The sequence below is a fragment of the Aotus nancymaae genome, unplaced genomic scaffold (assembly GCF_030222135.1).
Source record: "Aotus nancymaae isolate 86718 unplaced genomic scaffold, 86718_ANA_hifiasm-v0.15.2.pri h1tg000033l, whole genome shotgun sequence".
Classification (NCBI taxonomy): Eukaryota; Metazoa; Chordata; class Mammalia; order Primates; family Aotidae; genus Aotus; species Aotus nancymaae.
In genome coordinates, this window is record NW_026988447.1 from 13,404,025 (window position 1) to 13,426,371 (window position 22,347).

Here is a 22,347-nt window from a genome sequence, read left to right on the forward strand (position 1 = left end):
CCAGCTAATTTTTTGTATTTTTAGTAGAGAGGGGATTTCACCATGATGGTCAGGGTTTAGCCAGGATGGTCTTGATCTCTTGACCTCATGATCCGCCCACCTCAGCCTCCCAAAGTGCTGGGATTACAGGCATGAGCCACGGCACCCAGCCAATTTGAATAGCTTTTAAGTAACAGTAGCATAAGGCTGAAATTACTATATGGAAAGATGACTGAATACAAGTGGCATAGCTTACTGTGTAAGTGCCATAGAACACTTTTAAAAGATATTCTAAATAATGAAATTGGCCTTGAAATTTTAGCAAAATGTTTCCTTTCTAAACATAATGGCTTTTATTATCTTGTTGTTATTTTCTGAAAAATAGAAATCAGCTGTTTCCATTTATATATATTTTATCAAAATGTGCTTTGAGGGACCTTTTTAACCAGCTCTCAAACAACCAAATAGAAGACTTGCCCTTCTTTGCAAAGAATCAGATATTTCTTATTTCACTTTTTAAAATGTAAAAACAGGACTGATCTGGGGTTATAAAATGAGATCTCACAAAACTGAGAAGCCAAGATTAAAATCTTTCTCCTGCGTGGTTATTTAAGGTAGTAGTTACTACAGGAAAACAAGACAGTTAAAAAGTGTTGAAAGATGTTACATTGGGATATGTAAAGGAATCCAGGGATTACCTGGTCACAGTACATAATTGTTTGAGCTTTGGAGTTTTATTTACATTGCGGTGAATCAGAAAAACAACCTTTGGGAAACAGCTTCATGATCACCTTTATGGTCTTAAACAGAGCTTAAGGGAACATGGGATTCCAGCTCCTCCCAGCTCCCACCTCAGCTCCACAATGCACAGAAACTGCTCTCCAGTACAGGAACCTGATATTAGTATTCCTTTTCTGTTCCTGTCAAGGCTTCCCATTTTCCCATACAAAAGTATCTGGCAAAAATTATAAAATGAATGAAATAAAGAGAAAATGATCTGGGATAATTTCAAGACACTGAAAGGTTTATACAGGGAAAGAGAAAATTTCATCATTTGATATTTGTATCTAAGTAGAAAATTTACACAACCATCTGACCCAGATGGTTTTATCATCTTTCCTTTGCCATTTTCTTTTCTTTTTTTTTTTTTGAAACAGAGTCTCGCTCCGTGGCCAGGCACCAGGCTGAAGTGCAGTGGCACGATTTTGGCTCACTGCAACCTCTGCCTCCCTGGTTCAAGCAATTCTCCTGCCTCAGCCTCCCGAGTAGCTGGGACTACAGGCACCCAGGTAATTTTTGTATTTTTAGTAGAGACAGGGTTTCACCATGTTGGCCAGGATGGTCTCGATCACTTAACCTCGTGATCTGCCCGCCTCGGCCTCCCAAAGTGCTGGGATTACAGGCGTGAGCCACCGCGTCTGGCCCCTTTGCCTTTTTTCTAAGAAACATTCCTGTTTGCAAACAAGCCTTTTTGGTGAGTATTGTAGACAGTAGGCTGTACCTATCTTTCTTCAGCAAGTTGCCTTGATGCTTCATGAATACTTTAATACGGGATTGTTTTCAGCACTGATAACATTTCACTTTATTTCTATTTCCAATAGAAGATAATGAAAAGTAAGGAAATGTGCTGTTAAAGTTGCATCCTTGTGCTACTACTTGACTTGATTCAGTCTTTACATCTAGATGCTCACGTGGCATGCACATCTCCTATGGTGCTGTGTCATCATACAGAGGCAATCAGGACTTAGGATGCATAAGGATGGGTTCCTCATCATAGGATGAATAAGTAATGGGGAGAGGGAGCCAATGCCTCTAGGAGAAGGAAAATCGCCGCAAAATAGGAGATTCTTGCATACTTGGAGATGTTTAAGTGTCTGTCTGCTATTTGGAAAGCCATTTTCCACCCTGGAATTACCTGAGCACTTAATATACATGAAGCATGGGTGTCCCACTCTTACAGTATTTAAGATAAAGGTGGTTGAGACCTTTGGCAGTAATTTTTTGTAATTTTAATCATTTACAGTAACATGGACTTCACTAGACTGTTGATGATCAAACTGTCTACATATTAGAATAGCCTGGAGAGCTTTTTAAAAAAGTACCTATGCCTGTGCCCAAGAAATCCTGATTCAGTTAGTCTGGGGTGGATTTTTGGTATTTGCATCTTTTAGGAGCTTCTCAGGTGACTCTCATGTTCATCCAAGATTGAGAATTGCTGGATTAGACTCTGGCTCAGTCTCTGATCTACTGAATCAGAAGTTCTTGGAAGAAATCCCTGGCAATTTGTGCTTCCCAAGCATGCTCTCAGTGCTCTGATTTCAGCAAAAAAATTCCAAATTCAGTATTTATTAGGTTTTCTCTATAACCCTATGTAGTGGGCTATGAAGATGCTTTCTCCCTTATGCAAATGATGAATCAGTGGCTCAGAGAGGTTAGATGATTCACCCAAGTTCATCTGGCCAGAACTGATGGCCTCGGCCAGGACTTACGACTCAGAACCCCACATCCTGCTCCTGCTGAATGCATAGCATGTCAATTACATAGGCGTAGGTTGGGTCTCACTGTTGACTAGGTTCTTAGTAAGTCTTCATGCTTTCATTTCCCAATCTTCTTTGTTGATAGGTGGCAGAGATTTCTTTTGTTCTAGTTAAAAGTTTCTAAAATTGTGCATCCCCTTAACATTTCCTAGTCCCCTTCCATACTTTATTTTGCTTCTCTGCACTGTCTAGCATACTATATATTTTACCATGGTTGATTTGACTTCTGGGTCTATAAATGGCTTTACTGTCCCCCATGGCATCCATACACTGCTAGAGGAGTAGCTTGGGCTTCTCTCTCTATGATAGAGGCCCTGGAAACCTCCACTTGGAAGAGCCCAGTTGAGGAAGGAGACCCTTAATCCTCTTCAGCCTTCTGCATTGCATCTCAAAAGGAGAAATTAGAAGTCAGTCAGAGGAGGGACCCGTTGGCACTGCCAGTCAGGTTAAGGATAAGACCCCTACTGCTCACCAAAATCCCATCTATAGATCATGGATGTGGTGTGGAGGAATCTTTCCGGAAGGCATTGTTTTTACTTAAACATGATCAAACCCCCACCTAAGTCACATACCCCATGCCCACTTCATGAATCAAGACCCTTTCACATGTAATTTCTAGAGTTGTAAGCCTTTAAAAGGGCAAGGATTTTCTTTGTTGGTGAGCTCAGTTGTTAGGTATCTATGCTACTGCAGCTCCTGGCTGAATAAATCACCACTTCCTTCCCAGTTCGGTGTTCGAGGGGTTTGTTTGCAATCTTTCCTACTTCACACTCAGTGCTACATAAGCCCCAACCCCAGCAAACTGGGCTTCCCTGGGCAGCAGCCACTGGCCCTCTAACTACAGTCAGTATGCTTTTATTATTATATGCAGAATATTGTGAGATTGGCAGGTAGCAAGACCTACAGGAAAGTCTCTACTCTGTTCTTTTGTTTGATTTATTGTGTCTCTAGCACTAGGTATTTTTAATGTGTTATTCACTGCTTTCTTCCCAGAATCCAGAGGCAGTCCTTAGGATACAGCTTTTGAATAAATAAGTGGTTGAGACAACGGAAGCTCCTTCATCTCCGGGTAGCAGGCTATGTCTAGGCCTCTTGGTTCTTTGTCCTATGGTATTTCCTAAACTACCCAATGGCCAAGCTGGCCCAGTTTCTGGCCCTGTTTTTTCTTTATTATGATTTGTTAAATATACTTCTCATCTGCTGTTGCGCTAGTTTGTCAGTTTTATAATTAACGCAGAAACAAATGGAGCTGTCTTTTATTGCTTTCTTCAATAAAAGAGTACCCATGGGACTATACCAAAAAAGAAAAACCGGGAAAGTGTAAGTCCTTTCTCAACGCATATATATGCCATTCATTCTTTTTCTCATTATTTATTGGGCTCTGGCTATCAGTGACTTCCTGGAGGAGAGCTAGGACAGGAACTTTACTCATCGGAGATTTGAAACAGCATGAGCAGAATAGATGTGCCTTTGGCCCGAAAGAAATGAAGCATTTCCAAATATTTCATTTTGTTTTATGAAGAGACAGAGCTGGTTTCAGGAAAGTGGTTTATTTTCTCTAGAGGTTATATTGGAATGTTTTCTGGCATTTCACTTAATGGTAATAAAAATGGCAAAATAAATGTGCATTAGTCTACTTTATTTGAGGCAGGATCAAAGATTCCTCTGACATGCTGGGCACACCATCAGCTTACCAGCAGAGACAGTAAATGACTAAAGAGGAATAGGTGCAAATCAGCATACCCATCAATATGTATAATCTGGATTCTAGGAAGAGAATTTCCAATCTCTTTAATTCTACTGTGTTCCATTATTGGTGGACTTTGCCAAACTGAAAAAATAAAACACCAAACATCCACACTGAACCTTGAACACATCCTTATATAATAGGTTTTATTCCACCAGCAAAAAAGCATCCTCAGAGGACCCAGAAGCCCACATTCCTGAGGACAGTGCTTGACATTGATTGATTGCTTTCTAATATATTTTCCAAGCTACCTACTTCAATATTCTCACCACAAATATAGCTAAAATTTCTCGCCAGTTCTTCTGAGTCATCCCTCAGGACCATTCCCATCTGTACTCTGCACTTCACTTGCTTGTTACTGTTTCACTTGCACTTCCTAATTCACCCATTTGGGTTGATGTGAAGCTCTGTAAATGCTCCCTCTACTTGACCCATGGACCCTGGATGGTGCCACTATACCTTTTGAGGGTTAGGGAGTCTCCTGTATATCTTTCTACCCTTAAGACTTTCAAGAGTCTGCACATAGCAGGAACACAATGACTGCAGTTAGAGGGACTGTGGCTGCTATTCCAGGATAGCCCAGCTTGCTGAGGTTGACATTATGCAGTGCCGAGTGGGCTCTCAGGGGAGGTTCCCAGGCCTCTAACTCAGAGAAGCCCAAGCTACTCCTCAGTACTGTATGGCAGCCATTGGGGGCAGTAAAAGCATTCTGCAGAATGAGGAGCTGGTCAGGGCAGTAAATAAGAAAGCTATGTCTGTGCAGGGCCTAACAAGATGGCAGGTTGTGCTCCTGTTCCTCTTTGCTGTTTTGGCTTTATCTTGATAGTCAGAGAGCATAATTCTGGAGAAATAACATTCCTGTGTTATCCCACCTTTCCACCATCCTTCCACCTTCCTGTATGTTTTCCTTTCCTCGCTTTCTGCTTTCCTTACTCTTCATTCTTCACCCACTCTTCCCCTTTTTCCTTTCCTTCCTTCACTATTTATGGAGAGTTTTTCACAAAGCTTTTCATGCAATGCTATGCAGATTCAAAGATGAACAAGACTTGATCTCTGCCTTCCAGAAATGTAAAACCTCCTGGGGGAGATGCGACCTGAACACAGGCAGGAGCTCGAGGCCACAGTCAGATGGATGGAGCGTTGAATCTTTATGAAGATGTGGATAATGTTAGGGGAAATATAGGGGATGATGAAGTGCCCAGCAATTAGTAACAGAGGGAAGCTATTACCATCCCTAAGCTCAAAGGGAAAAGAAGGGGAACTAGAACCCAGAGAAAGCTGGGCTGCCAGGGAGGAGCTATGGCCTCACGTACTCCATGCGAATGCCATCTTGCTCCTCACCTCATTCTGCCTCATCATTCACTCCCCTCCATCCTCTTCTCATAGCTCTACTTCAAGACTTTATCCTCTAGTGTCTTTACTTCTCTCCACCAGAAAACTCCATCTCTGTCTACCTGATAGCATGGACATACAACCTGGCCCTTGGCCCTCTCTTGTATCTTAGAAGCCACTATCACGGGCTTTGGCCAAGTGACGATGGACAATATTTTTTTTAGCTGGGAAAGTGCCAAGGGTGAGCCCTGATATCACAAAGAGGGTAGGGAGTGGGGGGAAATGAAAACTGTCACCTCCAGCTCTGTCTTTCCACTAGTAATGGTTGTGTCTAATTTTCTCACACCTCACCATAAAGAGTGTTAATTTCCCTCCCAAGAAAAAAAACAGAATAACCTCATGTGGAGTACACCTCCTGGTAAATAACTTGAGAAATAATAACCCCAGCATCTTTGTTCTCTCTGATCCTACTTATATTTGAAACCACCATCTCAACTGAACGTGGGTTTGTCTGAACTCTCAGGGATATAGCACCAGCCCCAACTATCTCTCCTGCTGGCTGGGGGTAAGAGAGAGACCCCATCCAATCTGCCACAAACAGATGAAGAAGAGAAATAGAATTGGGAAAGGAAAGGAATTTTTCCTCCTAACTGAAACTTCATGTTTTATTGTACAGTACAGTGACTAAAGTAAATAATAATGTATTGTCATTTCAAAATAGCTAAAAGAGAGGCTTTTAAATGTTCTCATGACAAAGAAATGATAGTTGAGGTGATAGATATGCTAATTAGCCTGATTTGCTCATTCTACAGTGTATACATGTATTGAAACATTATATTGTACCCTATAAATACATACACTTAGTGAATTAAGAATAAAACAATTTTTTAATTAAAAGAACTTTATGTTTAATCTTATTAAGTGTTATTTTAAGAGATTTGTATGTTAGAATCCCTTCACTAATTTCTTTCCACTTCCAATCCTTAAAGAAATATTTATTTGTGTTATGGATTGAATTATGTATCACATCCCCTTCCCAAAAATTCATATATTGAAGTTTTAACCCTCACAATGTGACCTTGTTTGTAAATAAGGTTTGTACAGATGTAATTAGTTTAGATGAGGTCATCGCAGAATTGGGCAGACCCTAATTCAATGTGACTAGTGTCCATATTTAAAAAAAGGAGGGGGAAATATGGACACAGATACACACAGGGATAACACAATGTGAGGGAGAAGGAAGAAATGGTTGCGATGCTTCTAGAAGCCAAGGAACACCAAAGATTGCCAACAAACCTCTAGAAGCTAGAGGTGAGATCTGAGACAGGTTCCTATTTCACAACCATCAGAAGGAACCCACCCTGCCAACTCCTTCATCTTGGATTTCTGGCGTGCAGAACTGGGAGACAATATATTTCTGTTGTTTAAGTCACCAGGTTGGTGGTACTTTGTTACGGCAGCTAGAGAAAACTAATACAATTGGCAATTTGCTGTTTTAAATACAACTATAAGCATCTGGGCTGTAGGACTGTGGCTGAGCCAAGTACAGGAGTGGCTCACCCCTGTAATCCCAGCACTTTGGGAGATGGAGGCGGAAGGATCACTCAAGCCCAGGAGCTCGAGATCAGCCTGCACAACATGGTGAAACCCTGTCTCTACAAAAAATGCAAAAATTAGCTGGGCGTGGTGGCACACCCCGTGGTCCCAGCTACTCGGGAGGCTGAGGTAGGAGGATCACTTGAGCCTGGGAGGCAGAGGCTGCAGTGAGCTGAGATTGTGCTACTGCACTACAGCCTGGGTGACAGAGTGAGACCTTGTTTTAAAAAAAAAGAAAGAAAAAAATTAAAGAACAAAGGGCAAGGAAAGCCCAGAGCAGAAACAGTAACTTTAAAATGGGGGACAAATTCACAGTAATAAATCAGAAAAGATGAGATAAGTCAGGTTTTAAGGGACCCTAGATACTTATTGAATTCATATCGAACATGACTTCTATCTTCCAAGGAACTAATCTGTAAAATGGTTCATGTCAACTGCATTTGGGTGTGACCAGCATGGGAACAATAAAAGGCACACAAATCAAAATTGCACTGTTTCCTAAACATGCTATGTTGTAAATTTTAATTACATTTAATTACATTGCTATATTTAATTACATTAAGTTTTGACCCATGCAGAATTCCATCAAAACGTCTTTGAGTAATTTCATGGGAAGCACATTTAACATAAACAATTCGGCTGATTCTGAAGGAACCATTCTCCAAGCCTGTTTGCCCAACTCTACTCATCAGAATGGGGCTGCTGCCTGGAGCACAGTGTGGGGCTGGATGAAATCAGTGATGCCATTGGCAGGTGATCAGTCAGACTAGTACAGAATATTTCAAATAACTGCTTATATATTACTTTATAAGCTTCTGCAGTTTGGGCTTTAATAGACTCTTAATCTTTTAAACATGTTTAAAGTCCACATGCTTTTAGTTTTTACACAGAGGCTGAAAATGAATCCAAGATTTTTTTTGCCTGCGATTGCAACAAGAAGCTGGGATATTTGTCTTCAGTTCATCACTGGACAGCAGGCCCTGTGGCCCATCTTCCTGGGCCCTCACTGCATAGGCACTGCATGACCAGAGGTTTGCCACATTTGGTCATTTGACTCTAAGGACTCCAACGACATTAGTACCTTTTGAACACAGACCCCAGAGACCAAGTCCCTGCTTCTCTTTTGAGGATGCAAACATTAAATATAATAAAGGAGCTGGTCAAGGCCATAGGTGCCCTGTAGAATTCAAATGCTGAGCTCTTTTCTAGTAGCAGACAGACAATGCTGACACTATAAACATACCACTAATTAAATGTCCAGATGTAAAGAATATTGTCTGGAATCTATCTAAACAATAGTGCATATTTTAGTAAGTCTTTAACTAAATATCCTATTTACAGGAAGAGATAGCAGGGAAAAAGTGTGGTCAATATGTTTGCTTTCAGTTACTAGAAATGTAATAACCAGAAGCCCCAGAAGTCATTTTATCTATTATGTAACAATAGGGTTAATGATGTCTTGGTTTAGATTTCTTAATAAACAAGGGGTTAATTTGATCAGGTCTGCCTGTTCTGCTTACTTTCTGTTGTTTGCTTTTTTTTTTATTGCTTTGCTTTGCTTTTTCTAGGAAGCTGACAGTTGTGGCAGCTGAAGGCTATGCCCCTAAATGCTGAAGCTTAATCTTCACTGGTCACTTTATAGATGACATTCATAAGTTGCCATTGTAACAGTTGTTTCAGTTGTTTTTCAAGGCCTTGGGTCAGCTCCTCTCCAGTTCAAACCACTGAAACCACTGACACGTCACATGGGCCTGTGAAAGTACCCAAGAGGTGGCCTTTGCATGTCAGAGGGTCAAAAACTCAATAATGTCGCCATTTTCTGTACATGTCCTTTGAAATGCCATGAACCCTGACGAAACCTGCACAAGGAAACCTGACACTGCATTTTCCCCCACTGCAATCACCTTTTCCCATGCCTTAAACCACCCACCTCCCTAACCCATAGATATCCCTAAGCCTTATCTTTAGGGAAGTAGAATTGAGAGCTGTTCTCCCACATCTCAATTCCGCAAGAACTCAGCGGCCTTGGGAAGAAATCTTTTCTTTTTTGCCAAACTCATTTGACTGTGATTGATTTACTGCCATGTGGCCTGAAGGGACCTAGACCCTGAAGCTGGCTGATCGTATTTATAGAAGAGGTGGTTTAAGTATCAGATTTATAGATTAAAGATATTGCAGGTTTGGGGAGGTTTATTTTTTCCCCTCTGGCTTCCCCCAGTTCATTTAACTCTGTAATGTTTCCCTTCCGTTGATCCCTCTCCTGCAGCCTGGAGGTCCAGGGAAATGTGATGAGCAGGCAGGAGCATCTAAGTGGTGCACAAGCTTCACAGTACAGTGGTTTGAAAGCCCAGGCCGAATGGCCAACACTCAGCTGTCCACACACCATAGCTGAGTCCTGGTGGCTCAGGACCCAAGGAAGCCGCAGTTCTCATCATTGCCCCCCAGTAATCTAATATCTTTCATAAATGGGGCAGTTTCAGAGAGGAGCTGTTTCTGGGGAGAAATTTTCTGCAAGAAACTTACAGTGGTTTAACCTGAAGCCTTGATTTTCAAAGAAAGACTGAAAAGCAGGGTACAGGCTGTCCCCTTTATGAAGACTTCTGACAGGAGGAAAGGGAGTGGGGCCTCGAACCCACTTCCATCAGTGTCTCTTCCCTGCAAGCTGGGTGCTCCACTACCTACTTGTACAGTCACCCAAGCTCTGAAGTAGCCACCCTGGGAGTGACTTGGGGCCAATCTGAGTTTTCAGGCTTTTCCTGGCCACATTGCCTCCCACCCCATCTCCCTCCTGCCCTTCTCTAGTTATACTGGCCACTTCCTTCCCCTGTCACCCATTTACTCTTCTTCCTCCTGCCCATGCCTGTAACTTAATTCATATTTCCATCCTAGACCCTGCCCTGGGTGGCACAACTGTTATTTCCAGGGATCAGGTGGATATGCTACTAGGTTCTCTCACAGGTACTGTAAACTGACATCTCAAACACTGTTGGTGCCACAAGCTTCCTCTTCCTTCCTATGCCCTTTCTGTGTTTATAATATCGACCTCTTTTCAGTCACTCCTTCTGGGATCCTCAGAGACATCTAAAGGTCCTCTTTCTGTCTGTGTCCCAGATCTCATTTTACACCTAGTCTTGTCGATCCTGCTTTCTAAATAGGCTTTCACTCATCTCCATTTTCTCTGTTACACTCTTGGTCAGATTCTTACCTCATAAGTAACAGTAGCTAGTATTGCTCTTCCATAGTTTGCATCAATCAATCACCCTAAAATTATTTCGTTTAAAACTACTTTCTCTAATTATCAATTCATCAGATGAAACTTTATCTAAAACTTCTTCAGGGTTTTGCATCTATGTAAACATCAAGTTTTTGTTGACTTCTTCGAGGAATTTTAAGGATTTTGTTACCATGTCCTGTCATTCAATACTTTCTTCCAAACTCTTGTCATCAGGCCCGTAGTTAAAATCTACGTGCCAATGACTCACAGATTTATGACTCTTTCCTGACCTCTTCTCTGAGTTTTAAGCTTTGATATCCACTGCCTACTTGATGTTACCACTTAGATGTCTTTAAGGCCCTGCAAACTCAATATGTACAGCGCTGAACTAAGAGTTCCCTCTACTCACCACCTCACAAAAGCCCTGATCTTCTTTCATTGTTTTGCATTTCTATGAATGCTTAACAAAAATCTAGTTGCACACACCAGAAATCTACTGGAGTCCCACTCTGCCACATGCAATTCATCGACAAGCCTTGTCAATTTTGTCTCTTAAATATCTCCTAAATATCTCTCAGATCCATCCACTTCTCTAGGACCAAAGCCACCATGTAGTCAGTTGCCATATTTCACCTTCACTGACGCACAAAAGGTCTCATATCCAGTTTATTCCCCTTCTACCTGTCCTCCTCACCACAGTTAGAGTGATCTCTGACAAAATGCAATCCTAATGAACTTGTCTCTCGTTAACACATTCAACGGTGCCCTATGGTTCTTACAGTAAACATCATAGAACCTAACTTGCTCCTCAATGCCCTTCCCAGTCTGATTCCTCCCCACACTGTGCAGCTCTCAGATCTCAGATTAAGTATGATTTCTTTCAAATCTCTGAATAATGGGCTATCATAGTTGCAATTTTTAATTTGTGTGCTTATTTAATGACTTACCTTTAATGTTAACTAAAGTTACAACTGCTACAAACTGCTGAGTGTTTCTTTTGATTTACATATTTCTGTAGACCATTGATGTCTACAGAAATATATAAATCAAAAGAAATGGATCATTGATGTCTGCAGAAATATGTAAATCAAAAGAAACACTCTTGGGAAAGAAATAAACTGTCTTACATAAAATGTTCTTGACATGATAAATATTTACTGCTTAAATAAAGTTACAAAATGTTCAGGCAAGAAGGCAAGAGTCTCCCTGATGCTTCAATCTAATCTCCAAATAAGCCCCTGATGACTGGCCCTTAATGTTTGTTCCAGCCTCATCTCATGACGCTCTCTGGCATGAACTATCCAGTTCATAGCCTGACACTATATATTCTTTTTATTAATACCTCTCTTCCTGTATCCTTGCTAGTCCTCCACTTGAAATGCCCATTCTTTTCCACTCAGTGGGGCTCGAGTGCCACCTCCTCTAGAAAGTCTTCTCTCAACTTCTCAGGCACAGGGGCAATTCTCTCCTCTTTTTCTCCATCATGCTCTGTACATTTAATCAGAAATCATCAATCAATTCTCCTAATGCAAACACATGCATTAAATAAGAAAGCAAAAGGACTCAACAAGCAGAAAACAAAGGGATTATGGGGCAGGTCATGGGCAAAAGCAGTGGGTAGCTCTTCAGTCTGAAAGATGTTGCTATATATTTTATGTCTATGGTGAAAACATAAGATATTTAGCTAGGAAGGTCTGGAATAACACACTTGGCATATGTCCTATTTTCTTTACAGGCATTCATATTCTAGATTCAGTCTGAATTGGAAGCTGCATGAATTTCCAGAACATCAGATATACTTACACTCACCAAAAAACAAAAGCCATAAAACAAATCAAATATAATGGATTTTTAGAGCATCTAAAATGTTACTACACTTCTATAATTGTGGAAATGGTGAACACTTCCACAACTATATCCAGACTGAATATATTAATTTTTTTCTCTTGACTTTGCCTGAGGTATTTGCAGTTAATATAGAAAGTAGTAAAACAATAGAAAGTCGATACTAATAAATTACAAACATTTTTCTTACAAGATGCTGAAGACAGTAGAAGATCAAATAATCCACAGCAAAAACAAATAAACCAACAGATAAACTAGGTAGAGTTAGTCAAGGCACTTGTTAATTAGAAAGAGGCCTGCAGGGCAGAATTGATGAAAAACTGAATATGAGCAGAAATTGATCATTGCCAAAAGCAAAATATAAAACAAAAATACAAAAACCCAGCAAAAGTAGAATTCAACATAATCTCTATTTCCCCAAATTAATGTGCCATTTAGTATAATCTAGAATGTTTTACATTGAATTGTTTTTGGCCAAAGTTATTCTGTGATGTCCTGTACACTTCAATGTCTTCTTAGGTAGATTACATCAAACATAATGAAGTAAACTGGAGCAAGCTGGACCACACCATCATGTGGTTAATTTCCCCCTTTCTTCTGATGACATTCACATGTGGGACATACTCCTTCACATATTCACATGTGTTTGCAAGCTATAGATATTGCACAATTTCTCGCTAGCTAACAATGAGTCTAACATCCCTTGGTGTCGAAACATCTCAGTTGAGAACCACTCACCTAGAACAATCACCTTATTTTACAGGCTAAGGCTAAGTGAAGCACCCAAAGACTTCCAGGTATGTAATGACATAGAGAGCCTTCTAATTCCCAATCCTTTGTTCATTTAATTTGTTACTCTGAATCGGTAAACTGGAATCATGAAGATAATGATAATAATTACACTTTATATTTTTAAAGTGCTTCTGAATAATGTATCTTCTTCAAGACCCTCAGCCCTAAGAGGTAGGTATTATTATAACCATGAATATTTTTACAAATGTCTAAATAGAAGATCTGCAAGAAAAATAAGCAACTCTTAGAAGATAACGTCTGAGCCCTTTGAATGTACTCCCTAATAGAGGGTGTTTGTATGCCTGAGGCCTTGAGCCACACTGTATTAGTTTGATCAAATATTTTAGGCTCACACATCTAATTTATGGTGAACATCCCACATGCCCTTTTTCTTGACTGATTTTAATCAGTATTCTTCTGCTGTAATAAACTATAACCATGAGTATAACAGCTTTTCTTAGACCTGTGAGTCCTTGTAGTGAGTCATCAAGCCTAAGAGTCATTTTGGGGAAAATCCCCCCCAATGCTGTTTTCTATTGCTGCTATAAAAAATTACCACAAAGTTGGTGGCATTAAACAGTGCAAATCTATTCTCTGATAGTTCTTAAGGTCAGAAGTCTAAAATGGGTCAGCAGGTGATATGGTTTGGCTGTGTCCCCACCCAAATCTCATCTTGAACTGTAACTCCCATAATCCCCACATGTTCTGGGAGGAACTCGGTGGGAGGTAATTTAATCATGGTGGTAGTTGTTTCCCATGCTGTTCTCACGACAGTGAATAAGTCTCATGAGATATGATGGTTTTGTAAACGGCAGTTCCCCTGCACATGATCTCTTGCCTGCCATAATGTAAGATGTGACTTTGCTCATTTGCCTTCTGCCATGATTGTGAGGCCCTGCCAGCCATGTGGAACTGTGAGTCAATGAAACTTCTTTCCTTTACAAATTACCCAGTTGAATGTGTCTTTATTAGCAGGATGAGAACAGAATAATACAGCAGGGCTACATTCCTTCTGAAGGCTCAATGGAGAATCTATTTCCTTGTCTCTTATAACTTCCAGAGGCTGTTTGCATTTGTTGGCTCATGTCTCATCTTCAGATGCAGAAGAGTAGCATCTTCCAATTTCTCTCTCTCTCTACATTGGTCATTCCCTTCCCTTATATCCTTCCTCTGACCCTTCTTACTCACCCATCCTCTTACAAGTAGCCCTGTGATTACATTGGAACCACCCAGAGAATCCAGGGTAGTCTTTCCAACTCAAAATCCTAGACTTAATCACATCTGCAAAGTCCCCTTTACCATGTAAGGTAGCACAGTCATAGGTTCCAGATATTGGAACTTGGACATCTTTGGGGATAAGGAGGCGTTATTCAGCCTACCATAGTCCCTGTGGGTTTACACCACACAAAGGCCAGAATTACAGTGGCTCTCCATTCTTCCACTTCCTGGAGGCCCTATCTCCTTGCAGGATGAAGAGATAACTAGGACCTATCTCACCTGTCTCCCCTTCCCCCAAAAGTTCCCCCAGATATTTCTTGGAGTTTCCAAAGATACCTTTCATTTCTTGCCTCCTGTTCTTCCTCTTGAATGAAGGACAAAGGTGGAGTGTGGAGGGTAGCTCCCTAAGAATAATACAGCTAGTATCTTCTTGGAGAACACTGATTTCCTACTGCTTTCATTGTGAATTGGATTAGAAGAGATGGCATTGAAATCAGTTGTTTTCAAATGACAATTATAAGAACCGCTTTGAACAGGATCACCTGGCAAATTTGTTAAGTGGAACATTCCTGGCTGTACTCTCAACCCAAGAATGAGATTATGAGGTAATGTTTTCATGAGGTTTGAGATTATTTGGCTTAACAATTAGTATTAGCTTTAAAGAGAAAGGAAAAACATCTCCCTTCTCTTGTCTCCTGATAAGAATGTTTCATCTCCACCTTCCTAAGCATGGTTTTTTCCCCCCTCTGGGTGACCCTTTCCCAGGGCACAACCTGAAGCCTAAATTAAGGTAAAAGCTCTAAATCTGGTCATCACTACCACCATCGCTTTATGCTAGATACTCTCAAACTATTATTATTATTTGGCGTGAAAATGTCTCTCCCTAAAAGCACTCTAGGACCTGTATTTATTCTTCCAATAAATAAAAATGTTTTTTTAATGTACAACTCTAAGGCAACTGGAGATAGTGTGGAATGTTATAAGACCAAGACAGGCAGTCACCAGTTTATGCAATGTGCTCAAGACTGAGAAGTTTGTGTAAAGATAAATAAGGAATCAACAGCGTGAACCCAATTAATCACTGCCTTGACACTGAGTTTGTTCAATTATGAACATATCAGAAAAAGACAACGTATTCAGTCTTTGTATTGTCCCTGATTTTGCTGATTATTTATCTGCATTGCCTCAAAGGAAACTTGAGAGTTATGGTTCTGCCACCCAAAGCACTGAAGACAATGTCTTTGGGGAAAGAGCCCAAAAAAAGGGGTAAGTCCTTTTTACGGGTGTAACACTGCCTACAGCTGGTTCCATGTAACCCACACAGGGCACAAAGGATTCAATGCTTTGGGTCATTTAAATTGTGCAGTTAGGGCACTACGTGCTTAATTCTGTGAAAAGATGAAGTAAACAGTTATGATATATCCCAAAATACAAGTGACTCATAGCCCAATATTTTGAACTGCTAAAGACATGGCCAGGACTTGATCTCCAAGTTAAAACACAGAAACAAACAAACAAACAAAACTACTTAAGCCCCTTCGACTGATTCCTTCTACCTTTCCAGGAATCGAGCTTTTGCATAGGAGGTAGGCAGGATTGGAACGTACTCCAGTGTCACTTCTATAAGTGACCCTCCCTCACACCATCCCTACAAGGGAGCCCCACCTCCAAATTGCCAGGTCATCACTTTGGACAATTTTGCTGTTTTTCAAGAGCTTGCAAGAAAGAAAATTGTGCTTGTCAGTGAATAAGCCTTTACTGTGGAGGGAGGCTTTGTGCATTGAAAGGCTTGCCTTCAGAATATTCAAAATGATGGCAAATTTACCCAAACTGGGCAAAAGTGAATCAGGTTTCACAAATTTAGGAATGTTTATTTAAATCTTTAAAACATATGTTGCCACAGCTGTGTTTACCATAGATTAATGATGAAAATAATCCTAATGAAAATGACCATGTATTTATATAACATCTTTCATCCAACAAGAACCAAACCCGCTGCACAACTGATCTCATTAGCCCTGACTAAATCCCTTTGAGCTACAACATAAATATTAGTTCCAATTTGCAAATGAAGAAACTGGGACATGGGCAAGGTTATTTGCAGCTAAGCAGATGAAGTTACAACCTGACTCTCCCACCTGTGTAGTGAGCTGCCCTTTGAGCAGACTCTGGAAGGGGGATCCCTTTCTCCACACTTCCCCATGTGGATTGCACTGTCCTAGCCATGGAAGAAAGGAATAAAGAGCAAAAGACCATCAATTTGTATGTACTATTTTCTCTTGGAATTAACCATCTGGATATATAGGTAGAAAATCATCTTCTCAAAACATGCCATTGAGGCTGAGAGTTGAGAAGGTAGCAGAAAGTTTTGTATCATGGGTTTCACTGATGGGAAACCCAAGACATAAAAAGGAAGGGGATAATTTAGAGCCCCACTCAGCAAGGGTCGAGAGTCAGCCCTGGGTCCTACCCTGCTCTCCTCACCAGTGCCACTCAACATTCTGTCTTTTTAGAGTGTTGGGCAATGGGAAAACTTTTTAACAAAATGCCCATTGTAGAATCAAATGCTTCATTTAGCCTATAAAATTCTGTCTTTTCCTAAATCTAGATTCTCTTGACGTGATAGTTAACTCAAGCATTCGAGCATACTGAAGTTCAGTTCCTAAAAGAGTTTCCATAGTTAAACTAGCTAATAGTTAATTTCTGCATATCTCCACCTCCTTCTATAATTAATACATATTTAAGGCAGCTGTGAGATCATTACCTTAGCATGTGTGGTTCAAATACCTAATTTAAGAACCTGCATAGCACCTAAACCCTAGAGACTTTCCCAAAGCACTGATTTTTACTCCACTTTCAACAGCACATTTTGAATTAAAGTTTTAGAGTAGAAAAGAAAGTTGTGCCTAATCTCTGCCAATCAGTATTGATATTAGGTATGTGCTTTCCAAATTCAATAAAAATTTGCCTTCCTTCCATTCAGAAAAATATTTCATGAAGGCATTTTTGCCAAAACCTGAATTTAAGTCTGCCTAAGAAAAGACATTCTCTAGAAATAGCAGAGAAAAACAAACACTTTTGAATATCTTATAGACTTTATCTAAATTTGAATTCTTAGAGTCCCACAATATATTAAATTTTAGTAAAAATGTATTTACCTATGCATGGAATACAGCTTTTATTGCCAGACTTATCTCCCCAATGAGAGTGATGGAAACAGTGTGGTGGGCTGCAGATAATCTACGCATTTCCTACCGGTAGCCCTGGGCTATTACCCTGCCTTGGTTACTTATTCACTAGGGACCTAAGGAAAGCCGCTCAACTTTTCTGACTCTCAGTTTCCTCATTTGTAAAATAGAAATAAAAATGAATATCTCACCAGTTGTGAAAATAAAACTTTAATACAGAGCTTTTCCAAAGAAGACTCTGAATAAATTAAGATTTCTTCACTACCACCTTTCTAGCCACTCCCCTCAAAATCTGTAAAGGTTACCAAAACTAGTGTATGTCCCATATACAATGTGTATGTGGACTAGATACACCAAAATATCAATAGCGGTTATCTCTGAGAAGTAGAATAATGAACAATTTTTTTCCTCTTTGCACTTTTCTGATTTTCCAAATTTGCTATCATTTATAATGAAGACTTTGTATTTTTAAGAGCTGATTTTTAGAAAATCACCATTGGAAAAACAAAATCAAGTCATACATATTCAGTACTGTGAAAAAGAACAGAAATGGCTAATCAAAAATCTTCTAATTTTACATAAAAGAAAATCAAAGCCCAGAGAAAATTTCATCCAAGGTCTCCTAGCTGAACCAAGGCTGGAAGCAACTTCCTTGTGTAACCCAATGGCCCGGAGCTCTCCAGCCCATGAGAATAAAGGAGGTGGCACTTTGACCCTAGGTGTATTGCTCAATGCTCCTCCCATCTCCCACTAGGAAGGTATCACCTTCCCTCCTTTTCTTTTTATGGACCCAACTGCTAGATGTTTGCCCTGCTCATAGATCCCACTGATTTGCAGAGTTTTATACAGATAAAGGTAACTGATCTCCACGTTATAGAGGTCACTAAATAATGTGGTATATAGCCTATATTAAGGGCCTTGCCCTTAATGCCATTACCACTTTCGTCTGGCACCTAAGGGTCCCCAAGATGGGGGCTGAGAATCGGGGCCAGGACTAGGGTAAGGTCAATGAGGCACTCACCACAGAAACCAAATTTAAGGGGGAGCCAGAAAGCTCAGTAATCAAGATAAATAATATTTGTTGTTGCTGTTGTTTTCTTTTGGAGCGGCATCAGGAGGCTGACTAGAGATGCCTAGAATTTGCCCTTCTCACAAGAAAGAACCAAGGCACTGAATAAACAGCTAACATTTGAAATGAGAGTGCTGGAGTGCAAGAGGGAAGGGAAGATGCACCTGTGGTGACTGGAAGTCCAGGAAAACAGCAGGGAGGGGCAAGTCTCTGTAGCCCCGTCTCCCCAACCTAATTGAATCTGCCCAGACAGGAGGGACTTTCTGTTGTAGGTGAAAGGCAAGAGAAGGTTTCCCACCATTTCTCATTGCCACCGCAAAAACCTGAGGTTCTTACTACAAGAGAATCTCACAGTCCTCAAAATCCCTAAGCCCAGTTTGGAGAGATGCCAGGAATTCATGCAGTTTAATTGCCCCAGATTAGAAACACAAGGTGTGCACTCCTCACCACCCCATGGGAGACAAGCTGTTATGGCACAGCACCATCTTGAGACCAGAGCCACCTCTTGAGTGCTCCCTACTCTTAGGGACCAGCAATCACTGCACCTCTCCAGCACTGGGGCTCTGTTTTTATTTCATTAAGCCCACATGTGTGGCTAAATGTCGCACCCCAAGCTCTGCAGAGCTTGAGCCCATTATCAGCTGTGACTTCAGTCCTACACAGCAGAAAAACCAATTCCTGCCTCCATACTTTCAGATGGAGGAGTAGTCTGCCAGCCCTGCCCAGTTCAAACCTGCCATTGAATTGGCCAAACTATTGAGAACTCCCCCAAATGGGAGCAGCCCCTGAGCTTCCAAGCAGCTGATACAACCCTGGGCCAACCGAGAGGTTATGGACCTGGGCTCAGGACCTGAAAAACTGCCCCACAGTACCCTGACCCCCCGCAGATACACCCCTGGCCTTCCCAATGACCCTCTACCCTCAATAAGGGCCTGCAAAACAATCCCATAAGCTGCCTCTGATAAGCATATTCCAAGGCTGGCTGAACATCCAAGATCCCATGTGTCAGACCTGAAAACAGACCTGTGGGCCACTGCTGGAGGACATATCCTAGACAAACCAAGCAGCCATGTGCCTGCATACTGGGTGTGAGAAACAACTCTTTAGGTTGCCCCCAGTGGGCATGCCCCTGAACTGGCTGAACAGCCTCACACCTGCATTTCAGACCTAAAAAACATCCCGGTAGGCCACCCCTAGCAGATATGCACCCAAGCCAGCTTGAGAAGCTGTATACCCATATCCCAGGCTCAAGAAACAGGACTTAGAAACAAATCTGTGGCCAGAACCTCTGATGGGTATACCACCAGACTTAAAAAGCAGACTTGTACCTGTGTCCCAGGCCTACAAAGCAGCTCCATGGACTACCGCCTACAGAAATGCCCCCAAGCCAGCCAAACAGCCTTCTGCCCACATCACGAGCCTAAGAAGCAGTGCCATGGGCTGTCTCCAGCAGACATACCCCCAGGCTGGCTGAGCAGCAGTATGCCCATGTCCAAGGTGGGGAAACAGCCCCATAGGCCACCCTCAGCAGACATGCACCCAGGCCAGCTGAGAAGCCGTTTTATTACATCTTGGGCCTGAAAAACAGCCATGTGATCTGCCCATAGAAAACATACCACTAGACAAACTGAGCAGTGTAGTGGTGTCCTGGGCCTGAGAAACAGTGCTTCACACTGCTTCTGGCAGGCATAACTCCAGGCTGGCAAAGTAACTGTGTTTCCGTGCTCCTGACCAGATAGTCCATGGCCTCAATCCCACAGACAGACTCCAAACTGGCTAACTCACCCTCAGCTAGAGAAAAAGCCAAATAAGCTCATCCTTGGCTAAGCTTCACCACCATGACCACAAACTCTCAGCCTAGGCCACTGAGAAACTCACAAATACCACTAATGTGGATTACAGCTGAAGAAACTACACAGAGACTATATACTGTATCCACCTAGAACAAAGGTCAATGTACCCCATCAGACCAATACCCCAAGACCTATTCATATAAATAAGTCATTCCCTACAAAACCTATTCTATAAAATTACAAGAGGTGACTTTTCCCCCAGATAAATAGAAATCAATGTAGAAACATATCAACCATGAAAAAGCAAGGACACATGTTACCTCCAAAGGAAAATAATATTTCTCTAGTAATAGATCCCAACCATAAGATAATATGAGAAATGCCAGAAATGAATTCAAAATAATAATCTTAAGGAAATTCAGTGAGATACAAGAGAATACAGATAAACAATTAAATGAAACCAGGAAAATAATTCCTGATTTGAATGAGAAATATAGCAAAGAGCGCGAACATAAAATAGAACCAAGCAGAAATTGCAAAGCTGAAAAATTCAATGAACGAAATTTAAAAATATAGTCATGACCAAGATCAAGCAGAAAAAAGAATTTCTGAACTTGAAGACAGCTCTTTTGAAATAATACAGCAGGCAAGAAAAAACAAAGGAGAAGGAAAAAGAATGAAGAAAGCCTACAGGATTTCTGGGATACCATTAAACTAACAAATATTTATATTATGGAACTTCCAGAGGGAGAAGAGAAGGGAAAAGGTGAGGAAAACATTTAATGAAATAATCAAATAATAATAGTAGAAAAGTTTCCAAATCTTGAAAAATGAACTAATAGTAGAAAACTTTCCAAATCTTGGAAGAGAAATGCACATCCAGGTCCAGTAAGCCTTAAAGAACCTCAAATAGATTCAATTTAAACAGGTACTCTCTGAGGCATGTTACAGTCGAACTGTCAAAAGTCAATGACAAAGCAAGAAAAAAGGCTAAAAGTCATATTAAGAGAATTTCCATTAGATTAAAAGTATATTGCTAGACAGAAACCAAAAGAATAAAATTATATGTTCAAATTACATAAAAGAAAGGACTGCCAGCCAAAAATGTTATATCCAGCAAAGCTATCCTTCAGAGAAATAAAATATTGCACAGATAAGCAAACACTAAGGAAACTGATCACGACTAGAATAGGTTTAAAAGAAATGCTCAAGAAAGTCTTACATCTAGAAGTGAAAAGACAATAACCATCATTATGAAGACATGTGAAACCACAAAATTCTCTGTGTTAGGCCATTCTTGCATTACTATAAAGAAATACCTGAAACTGGGTAATTTATAAAGAAAAGAGGCTTAATTGGCTCATAGTCCCTCAAGTTTTATAGGTGCTTTAATTTGCTTGGCTTCTGGCAAAGCCTCAGGAAGTTTCAATCATGGGAGAAGGTAAAAAAGGAACAGGCACATCTTATGATGAAAGCAGAGGCAAGCAAGAGAAAGCATGCAGGTGTCACACACAAACAACCAGATCTCACAAGGCGCTCACTATTGTAAGGATAGCACTAACCCATGAGCAATCTTCCCCCATGACTGAAGCACCTCTAACCAGGCCCCACCTCCAACACTGGGGATTACAATTCAACATGAGATTTGAGTGGGGACAAATATCTGAACTATATTATTTTGTCCCTGGCCTCCCCAAATTTCATGTCCTTCTCACATTGCAAAATAAAGTCATGCCTTTACAACACTCTTCCAAAGATTTAATTCATTCCAGTGATAAAAGTCCAAAGTCCCATCTGAGACAAGGCAAGTCTCTTCCACCTATGAACCTATAAAAGCAAAAACAAGTTATTTAACTTCCAAGATACAATAGGGGTATAGACACTGGATAAATATCCCCATTCCAAAAGGGGGAAATGGGCCAAAAGAAAAAGAAGCTACAAGCCCCACGCTAGTTCAGAACCCAGCAGGGCAATCATTAAATCTCAAAGCCCTAAAGTAATCTCCTTTGACTCTGTCCCACATCCAGGGCACACTGG